This window comes from Dendrobates tinctorius, unplaced genomic scaffold, assembly GCF_039654945.1.
Source record: "Dendrobates tinctorius isolate UK_male_01 unplaced genomic scaffold, ASM3965494v1 ptg000028l, whole genome shotgun sequence".
Lineage (NCBI taxonomy): Eukaryota > Metazoa > Chordata > Amphibia > Anura > Dendrobatidae > Dendrobates > Dendrobates tinctorius.
This window is the reverse complement of record NW_027361696.1, coordinates 17,628,007-17,638,218: the sequence shown is the minus strand read 5'-3', so window position 1 is coordinate 17,638,218 and position 10,212 is coordinate 17,628,007.

The following is a 10,212-nucleotide window of genomic DNA, read 5'->3' as shown; positions in this document are numbered from 1 at the left end:
GAGCACGATGTGAGAACGTAAGCAAGATGTGAGAGCACAATATGCAAGCGAGAGCACCATGTGCGAGCGGGTGCATCCTATGTGAGGGGTAGCACGATGTGAGAGCGGGAGCACAGTATATGAGTGGAAGCATGATGTGAGAGCGGGAGCATAATAAGAAAGCGGGAGCACGATATGCCAGCGGGAGCACGATATGCCAGCGGGAGAATGATATGTGAGCTGGTGGCACAATATACGAGAGGGAGCACAATATGTGAGTGGTAGCACGATGTAAGAGCGGAAGAATGATGAGAGAGCGGAAGCACGATGTGAGAGCGGAAGCACGATGTGAGAGCGGGAGCACGATGTGAGAGCGGGAGTACGATGTGCGAGCGGGAGCATGATGTGAGAGCACGATATGCAAGTGGGAGCACGATGTGGGAGTGGGAGCACGATATGCGAGTGGTAACACGATGTGAGAGCGGAACCATAAGAAAGCGGGAGAACGATATGTGAGTTCGAGGCAAATTATACGAGCGGGGGTACGATGGGTGAGCGGGAGCACAATATGTGAGTGGTAGCAAATGTGAGAGCGGAAGCACAATAGTCAAGCAGGAACACGATGTGAGAGTGGGAGCACGATGTGAGAGCAGAAGCATGATGTGAGAGCGGGAGAACGATGAGAGTGGGAGCACGATGTGCAAGCGAGAGCACGATATGAGAGCGGGGGTACGTTGTGAGAGCGGGAGTACGATGTGAGAGCACGATATGCAAGCGGGAGCACGATGTGAGAGTGGGAGCACGATATGCAAGTGGTAGCACAATGTGAGAGCGGGAGCACAATAGGAGAGCTGGAGCATGATGTAAGAGTGGGAGCACAATAGGAGAGTGGGAGCACAATAGGAGAGTGGGAGCACAATAGGAGAGTGGGAGCACAATATGAGAGCGGGAGCATGATATGCAAGCGGGAACACGATGTGAGGGCGGGAGCACAATAGGAGAGCGGGAACTGTTGAGAGCTCATTTTCGGGTTTGCCTCTGGCTTCTGGTGAGGGTTATGGAGCTGACTGTGCTGATAGAGGAGTAGTGAGTTCTCTATCTGGACTCCCTCTATTGGTGAAGGGAGGTAATGAAGCTGATCTAAATGGCAGAGATCGGCCACCTGAGGAAGAGGACTGTGATTGGACATCAGGAATTTCTGATTGGATTTAAGGCAGCCGACTCCCTAGATTCTTGCTGGTGATTTCTCCTGACTGTGGCTTCTGGTTTCCAGTTTGGTTCCTTCCTTCTTAAAGCTAAGTTTTCTCTGCTATTGTTCATATGATTTTTCGTCTGGTTTACTTAGTTTTTGTGTTCAGCCAGCCCTGGCTCGGACTGGGCTGAATCCCCATTTTGTCTCTGATCAGTTGATCTCTTTTGCTCTGTCTTCAGAATATACCTGAGTGCTGATATAGGGAATTGCCTTTTTCTATCAGACGTGTTGGACATTTTTTGGCAGGGTTTTTTGCGTGATTGCAGACAGCAGCTTTTCTTTCCTGTCCTTTCTAATTAGTGAGGGCCCCATCGTTTGCTCAGCCTATCTTTCTATCTGTGTTTGTGTTTTCATCTTGTTTCACCGACAATACATGTTGGGGACTGTCCATTGCCTTGGGGTGTGCTCTGGGGCAGTTTAGATTTTCCCTTTCTTTCTTTAGGCTTATTTAGTTCTCAGGCCGTGATGAGGCGTCTAGGACCACCGTAGGCACGTTCCACGGCCACTGCTAGTTGTGTGGATAGGATCAGGGGTCTGCAATCCGCTAGTTACCAACCTCTCCGGTTTTCTGGGCTTAGCTTGCTTTTTGTTCTTTCCTCCTCGGTGACTCATTCATAACAGAATCACCAGCCATACCGCAGATTCTAGGGTACTCAAAAGCAGGAGAGAATTGTAAAAAAAACAAAAAAAAGTGTCGGAATTTTTTTTTTTATATGTATATTTTCTCCTCTTTTTCTCTGGGGCCGTAGGAGGATTCTTTTTTTTTTTTTTTTTCTCCTTGATGGAGATTAAGCAATTGTCTGATCGTGTGGAGCAGCTTGCTGCTGAAGTGTGGGGAATTTCCGCCTATCTCACTCATTCACATGCTGTTGAACCAAAGATCCCTACTCCTGATGTGTTTTTTGGGGATCGGTCTAAATTTTTGAATTTTAAGAATAATTGTAAATTATTTCTTGCCTTAAAGCCTAACTCATCGGGGAGCTCTGCGCAGCAGGTTAAAATTGTCATCTCCTTGCTGCGCGGTGATCTCCAGGATTGGGCGTTTTCTTTGACACCTGAAGATCCTGTTTTCACTAATGTGGATGCATTTTTTTTAAGCCTTGGGGTTGTTATATGATGAACCTAATGCTATTGATCAAGCTGAGAGAGCCCTATTGGCATTGAACCAGGGTCAGGATCCTGCAGAGTTATGCTGTCAGAAATTCCGAAAGTGGGCGGTCCTTACTACATGGAATGATAGTGCATTGGCAGCTCTCTTTCGGAAGGGTTTGTCTGAAACTTTAAAAGATACTATGGTGGGATTTCCTGTTCCCTCTGGTCTTGACTATTCTATGTCATTAGCCATTCAAGTTGATCGGCGTTTATGTGAACGCAAGACTACATGGGAGGCGCTGCCACCTTTTGAACAAACGTCTGAACCTATGCAATGTGATGGGGTTTTGTCTAGGGCGCAACGTCAGGAGTTTAGAAGGCGTAATAAGCTGTGTTTCTTCTGTGGAGATGCCTCTCATGTTATTTCTGTCTGCCCTAAAAGAGAGAAACATTTTGCACACACATTTGCTGTGGGTGGTGTCAAACCTAAGTTTCTTTTGGCAATTACTCTGATCTGCTCCTTATCCACATTTTCTGCGAAGGCTTTTGTGGATTCAGGAGCGGCGTTGAATCTGATGGATTTGTATTTTGCTAAACATTGTGGTTTTCCTATGACACCTCTGCGGACGCCTATTCCTTTGAGGGGTATTGATGCTACTCCTTTGGCGAAGAATAAACCTCAGTTTTGGACCCAGGTGATAATGCGGGTCGCCCCAGACCACCAAGAAAATTGCAGATTTTTGGTGTTGCATAATTTACATGATACCATTGTTCTGGGTTTTCCCTGGTTGCAAATCCATAATCCGGTTTTGGATTGGAAATCTGTGTCTGTGGTGAGTTGGGGTTCTCGGTGTGCTCTTGGCGACACTCCTGTTTTCTCCACCTCTCCCCAGTCGCATGATGTTCCTGACTATTTGGCTGATTTTTATGATGTATTTAGTGAAAGAAAGTCTGCGTCTTTGCCTCCTCATAGGAGTTATGACTGTGCAATTGAGTTGAGACCTGGGTGTAAATTTCCCAAGGGTCGAATTTTGAATTTATCTGTACCCGAACACGAGGCTATGCGATCTTATATTAAGGAGTTGTTGGAGAAGGGTCATATTAGACCATCCTCTTCGCCCTTAGGTGCTGTTTTTTTTTTCGTGGCCAAGAAAGATGGTTCATTAAGGCCTTGTATTGACTATCGTTCCCTCAACAAAGTTACGGTTAAATATCAGTATCCGTTACCCCTGATTTCTGATTTATTCTCCAGGGTTAAAGGTGCTTGCTGGTTTACTAAGCTTGACCTCAGGGGGGCGTATAATCTTATTCGCATCAAGCATGGGGATGAATGGAAGATGGCGTTTAATACTCCGGAGGGACATTTTGAGTACCTGGTTATGCCTTTTGGGCTCACTAATGCCCCTTTTGTCTTCCAATCCTTCATGAATGATATTTTCCGGTACTTTGTGGATAAGTTTTTGATCATCTATCTGGATGATATTTTGATCTTTTCCAGGGATTGGGATTCTCATGTGGAACATGTTCGGACTGTGTTCCGGATTTTGAGAGTGAATTCCTTGTATGTTAAGGGATCGAAGTGCCTTTTTGGTGTACAGAGGATTTCATTTTTGGGATTTATTTTGTCTCCGTCAACTATTGAAATGGACCCGGCCAAGGTACAGGCCATTTATGATTGGGTTCAACCCACTTCTTTGAAGGCTCTCCAGAAGTTTTTGGGTTTTGCTAATTTTATCGTAAATTTATAGCTAATTTTTCTGGTATTGCTAAACTACTGACTGATTTAACTAAGAAGGGTGCTGATGTGCTGAATTGGTCTTCAGAGGCTGTTTCGGCCTTTCAGGAGCTGAAGCGGAGGTTCGCTTCTGCTCCGGTTTTGCGGCAACCTGATGTCTCACTTCCTTTTCAGGTGGAGGTAGACGCTTCAGAGATTGGTGCAGGAGCTGTTTTGTCCCAAAAAGATCCGGTGACGTCTAAAATGAATACCTGTGCCTTCTTTTCCCGAAAGTTCTCCCCATCTGAACGCAACTATGATTTGGGGAATCGGGAATTGTTAGCCATGAAATGGGCACTTGAGGAGTGGAGACATTAGTTGGAGGGAGCTAGACATCAAGTTGTGGTCCTCACTGACCACAAGAATTTGATTTACCTTGAGTCGGCCAAACGCTTGAATCCTAGACAGGCTAGGTGGGCCTTGTTTTTTACGCGTTTTGATTTTGTGGTCTCCTTTCTTCCAGGCACTAAAAATGTTAAGGCAGACGCCCTTTCTAGGAGTTTCTTTGCTGATTCTCCTACTGTGACCAAGCCTACTACCATCCTGGGTGAGGGGGTAGTTATTTCTGCCATCTTGCCCGATTTGAGACGTGCTCTGGATGAATTCCAGGAGGACCAACCTGAGCGTTGTCCTGTGGGAAAATTGTATGTTCCTGACCATTGGAGGAAGAGAGTGATGTCTGAAGTTCATTGCTCCGCATTGGCTGGTCATCCAGGTATTTTTGGTACCAGAGATTTGGTGAGTCTGTCTTTTTGGTGGCCTGCCTTATCTCGTGATGTCAGGAATTTTGTGCAGTCTTGCTGGATTTGTTCCCGGTCTAAACCTTGTTCTCGCTCTAGTGGGTTGTTGATGCCCTTGCCGGTGCCTAAGAGGCTATGGACCCATATTTCAATGGATTTTATTTCTGATCTTCCTGTCTCTCAGAGAATGACTGTTATCTGGGTGATTTGTGATAGATTCTCTAAGATGGTCCATCTTGTACCACTCCCGAAGTTGCCATCTTCCTCAGAGTTGGTACCCTTGTTTTTACAACAGGTGGTTCGTTTGCATGGGATTCCTGAGAACATTGTATCGGACAGAGGTTTGTTTCCAGATTCTGGAAAGCCTTTTGTTCCAAGCTGGGAATTCAGTTGTCCTTCTCCTCTGCGTTTCACACTCAGACCAATGGGCAGACGGAGAGAACAAACCAGACTTTGGAGTCCTATTTCAGATGTTTTATATCTGCTGATCAGGATGGTTGGGTTTCATTTTTGCCCTTGGCCGAATTCGCTTTAAATAATAGAGCTAGTTCTGCCACCTTGATGTCCCCCTTTTTCTGTAACTTTGGGTTTCATCCTCGATTTTCTTCAGGGCAAGTGGAATCTTCAGCCTGCCCAGGTGTTGACACTGTGGTAGAGATAATGCAGCAGATTTGGGACCAAGTAGTGGATAAGTTGCCTCTCTCCCAGGAAAAGGCCCAGCGGTTTTCTAACCGGCATAGGACCATTGGTCCCCGGTTTAAAGTGGGTGATATGGTTTGGTTGTCATCAAAGAATATCTCTATGAAGGTGGCTTCTCCAAAGTTCAAGCCAAGATTTATTGGACCTTACAAGATTTTGGAGATTCTTAATCCGGTTTCTTTTCGATTGGCTCTTCCTGTTACGTTTAAGATCCATAACGTGTTTCATAAGTCGCTGTTGAAGAGATATGTTGAGCCAGTAGTTCCTATGGCGGCACCTCCTGACCCTGTATTGGTTAAAGGTAATGTGGAATATGAGGTAGAGAAAATACTGGATTCTCGTCTGGCTAGACGGAGACTCCAGTATTTGGGCAAGTGGAAGGGTTATGGCCAGGAGGACAATTCTTGGGTCTCTGCCTCTGATATTCATGCCGATAGATTTGTTCGTGCTTTTCATCGGGCCCATCCTGATCGGCCGAGTGGCGTGGATGAGGGTTCGGTGACCCTTCCTCAAGGGGGTTACTGTTGTGAGCTCATTTTCAGGTTTGCCTCTGGCTTCTGGTGAGGGTTATGGAGCTGACTGTGCTCATACAGGAGTAGTGAGTTCTCTATTTGGACTCCCTCTGTTGGTGAAGGGAGGTAATGAAGCTGATCTAAATGGCAGAGACCGGCAACCTGAGGAAGAGGACTGTGATTGGACATCAGGAATTTCTGAGTGGATTTAGGGCAGCCGACTCCCTAGTTTCTTGCTGGTGATTTCTCCTGACTGTGGCTTCTGGTTTCCAGCTTGGTTCCTTCCTTCTTAAAGCTAAGTTTTCTCTGCTATTGTTCATATGAGTTTTCGTCTGGTTTACTTAGTTTTTGTGTTCAGCCAGCCCTGGTTGGGACTGGGCTGAATCCCCATTTTGTCTCTGATCAGTTAATCTCTTTTGCTCTGTCTTCACAATATACCTGAGTGCTGGTATAGGGAATTGAAGTCTAGCGACTTCAGGGCCTTTTTCTATCAGATGTGTTGGACATTTTTTGGCAGGGTTTTTTGCGTGATTGCAGACAGCAGCTTTTTTTTCCTGTCCTTTCTAGTTAGTGAGGGCCCCATCATTTGCTCAGCCTATCTTTCTATCTGTGTTTGTGTTTTCATCTTGATTCACCGACAATACATGTTGGGGGCTGTCTATTGCTTTGGGGTCTGCTCTGGGGCAGTTTAGATTTTCCCTTTCTTTTTTTAGGCTTATTTAGTTCTCCGGCCGGGACGAGGCGTCTAGGACCACCGTAGGCACGCTCCACGGCTACTGCTAGTTGTGTAGATAGGATCAGGGGTCTGCAATCCACTAGTTACCAACCTCTCCGGTTTTCTGGGCTTAGCTTGCTTTTTGTTTTTTCCTCCTCGGTGACTCATTCATAACAGGAGGAGAGCAGGAACAGAATAGGAGAGTGGGAGCACGATATGCAAGCGGGAACACGATGTGACAGCAGGAGCACAATAGGAGAACGGGAGCATGATATGCAAGCGGGAGCATGATGTGAGAGCACGAGCACGATATGCAAGCTGGAGCACGATGTGAGAGTGGGAGCACAACAGGCGAGAGGGAGAACGATTTGAGAGCAGGAGCGGAAGCACGATGTGAGAGCGGGAGCATAATAAGAAAGCGGGAGCACGATATGCCAGCGGGAGCACGATATGCAAGCGTTAACACGATGTGAGAGCGGGAGCACAATAGGAGAGCGGGAACACAATAGGAGAGTGGGAGCACGATATGCAAGCGGGAACACAATGTGACAGCGGGAGCACAAAAGGAGAGCGGGAGCATGATATGCAAGCGGGAGCATGATGTGAGAGCATGAGCACGATATGCAAGCAGGAGCACGATGTGAGAGTGGGAGCACAACAGGCGAGAGGGAGTACGATTTGTGAGCAGGAGCGGAAGCACGATGTGAGAGCGGGAGCATAATAAGCAAGTGGGAGTACAAAATGTCAACGGGAGCACGATATGAGAGTGGGAGCATGGTAGGTGGGCAGGAGCAGGATATGAGAGCTGGAACATAATATTTGAGCGGGAACACAATACACAAGCAGGAACACAATATGAGAGCTTGTGGTACAAGCGAGCGGGAGTGCGATATGCAAGTGGAAACCCAATATGTGAGTTGGTGGCACACTATGTGAGTAGGAGCATGATATGTGAGGGGAGTACGATATGGCAGGGTTCCCCATCTCCAGTCCTCAAGGCCCACCAACAGATCATGTTTTCAGGATTTCCTTTGTATTGCTCAGGTAATAATTGCTTCACCTGTGCAATACAAAGGAAATCCTGAAAACAAGATCTGTTGGTGGGCCTTGAGGACTGGAGTTGGTGAACCCTGTGATATGGGAGTTGGTGCTACAATACGCGAGCAGGAGCACGTCACTGCACACCAGGACAGACTCGAGGAAAACTTCTCTAGGATAATAGGAAATGCTGAACTACAGCCACAGTGACTAACATCTGACATGATGAAACCAGGAATGCCAACTTGAATTTTTTTTCTGGACGGCTTATCAAAAAATTGCAGACAGTATTTTTTACTGATACATTGGAAAACTACAATAAATTCTTATGCTATCAGTGATACATTCTAATAAGAGACATTACAGTCATAATAATCTGTAGAAGTTTCTTCAGCTTCAAAAAAATCACAGACACCTCAATTTTTTTTTATGGACAGAGCAAAAAAGTGCCTTATGTTATTTTTTACTATCTGGGAATTTCTGGGCAGTTGGCAAACGTGGATGAAACACAAGCAATGTAACGCCAGCACCACTCCCCGACATCCTGAATGGCACAGATGTGAGATCCAGGAAAGCAGAGTGACCAGATACAATGTCACAAGCTCTATTCAGTCCTAACCTCTGCAGTAATGTATCACAGAGAATAGTCTACATAAAGAATTACTGTACAAATCTTCAGCTTAGGAAGGTTTAGGTCAGGAGCAGTTCTTTCATTAACCCCTTTACGACTGGGTGACATTGAACACGAGTCGTTACAACAAGTACACTTTGTAGATACATTACCCTGGTAACGAGGACTAATGATAATGGAATATTCCCGCTAGGACATGAAAGCGGGTGAGGACAGTAATCCTCGGTGAGGGTGGGATCTACTGCCCAGAGTCTTGGCACGCATGTAGTTACCATTAAAAATAGATCTGAAGAGTCACTTTTGACATGGACATTTGGGCTATGTGTGCACGTTGCGTTTTTTAAGCATTTCCACCACGTTTTTGCCGCAGCGGAAACGCTTAAAAAACGCATTCCCATGCAATCCTATGGGATTCCGCAGTTGCTGGGCCAATGCTGCGGATTTTCCGCTGCGAATCACATAGCGGTAAAATCCGTAGGATGTCCATTAATTCTGCGGAATCGCGGTGATTCCGCAGCATTTCTGCAACGTGGGCACGTAGCCTTACTGCAGCCGTCACTAATGACGTGAGTTATCGGCCTGAATTGAGGAACTTCTCTTGTGCCTTGTGCTATATCATACAAAGGCATATGTTGCAGATTACAGTTTCTATAAAGAAAATTCCCTAACTTTATTTACTAAATTGCTCCGATTCATTGTACAGGTTACGACGAGAAAACAGGCAATCACAGTCACTCCCATCATCCTATAGCAGACTTGGCAGTTTTGATTTCCTCTCGTGGCTGCAAACAACTTTTTTGAGGCTTTTCAAAACTAGGAATTTCTCAAGCTTAAAACTGCATCAGAAAAACTCCTTTTTGGGATTTTTTTTCCTTTCCAGTTGTTGTTTTAATTTTTTTTCCTTTTTTTTGCAGACTTTTGATTGGACTCTGCCTACTTTGGAGATGTTTCATGCACTTTTTCTTTCCATCATGCGTTTTTTCATAAAAACACAGCTGAAATTTCCATATATACTGCCACCTCCTGCAGCCCACCATATGTGCCAAACGCAAACAGAAAACCCATAGTGTGAATGCACACTTGAAGGCATCGTGACATTTTCCTCTAACCTGCATAAATTTACTGTTTCCCAAAAGCGAGTGAAGGGATGGAAACATACTAAAGGGGCACATACTATACATTAGCTTAATTATGACATTGAACTGCGCTAACTTAAAGGGGTCTGCTACCCTCGCACAGTGCCTTTAATATGTATGTTGTGCAGAAGAAATCCATTATTTGTGTAGACGTCGCCTGCTGAATACAAGCCTCACCACTATACTCCAGTGTCAGCGCAATTCATTATAATCTGTATGGAAAAGCTCACAAAAGAGCACCGATACGTCTGCAAATGTCTGAAAAGATAGACATGGAGATCAGCCATTTACTCAGCAACCAGAGCAGTATAATACAGCAGTGAATCTGGGGGCTTGATAGGCAGAACACGATGGGTTTTACGCTGCTTGTCTCTCCTGTTGCATTTTATAAAACACGATTATTGCCTGAATCTGAACTAATTTCTCACTTAAGAAGATTTGCCTATAGGATCGTTCTTTCCCCTTTCCCGCTCACTCCAGGCCCACTGCGTGCTGCAGGCTTTACCCAGACAATGCTAATTTTCTGGCTTTGTAGAAATACTAGCCGTAAATAATGTATTTCCACTGAGATGAATTATACTTTGTATCTGCACTTCTCCCAGGTTCTGTGGGGTAACCTTTACACAGTCGTGTGGATGGAGTGC